Raw genomic sequence first — 831 nt, 5'->3', positions numbered from 1 at the left:
TCCGCGCGTGCGTTGCGTGCGTGCGTGCGTGCGTGCGTGTGTGTGTGTGTGTGTGTGTGTGTGTGTGTGTGTGTGTGTGTGTGTGTGTGTGTGTGTGTGTGTGTAAATGATTTTAAGCGATAATGTATATTAATGACAAAGATTTTTTTTTTTTAAATCCTGCTTAAACGTTTAAGTTAAGTTATATCTTTCAATTCCAAAAGTAATATGTTCTAATGGAGATATTTTAATATAAATTGAAAGTTTTATCGCATTAGGTGAAAAAATTTTGTACATTTTTATATTTTCGAATATTTTCTCTGCCAATGGACGTTTATAAAGTTTTTTCTATATTTTACTTTTTATTATTACGATTCGACAGTGCTGGCTCACTGTTATCAAAACTAAAGTTACTGACGTCCTACGAGAGAGATTTATCAAAATTACATCGTAGAATGATAGCGATAAATCATCAATGAGAACACTGATAAATTGTTCTTATATCGAATTATTCTCATATATCATATGTATGATAAAGATACACTATGAAAACAAGAGCACCTTGGTGAAAACGAAGTATAAAAAAATATACACATAACGAAAAAATATCTAAATAACTCGTTTCATTCGTTATATGTCAGCCTCACAGAGAGATCTATAAAAGAAATTCATTATTTGTCAATAAACGTTAAATAAGAATTGCTAATTTTTACAAATATCGAATCGGATTTTGCATAATCCTAACGCTTTTTTTAAATTACATTCTTCTTGAACATAATAGGTGTAAGTGTAACACATCGAAGACAATATCAAAGATATTTAAAAGCTATAATACATCATGATTTTTTTCTA

The sequence above is a fragment of the Atta colombica genome, unplaced genomic scaffold (genome assembly GCF_001594045.1).
Source record: "Atta colombica isolate Treedump-2 unplaced genomic scaffold, Acol1.0 scaffold228, whole genome shotgun sequence".
Lineage (NCBI taxonomy): Eukaryota > Metazoa > Arthropoda > Insecta > Hymenoptera > Formicidae > Atta > Atta colombica.
Note: the sequence above shows the minus strand (reverse complement) of the source record.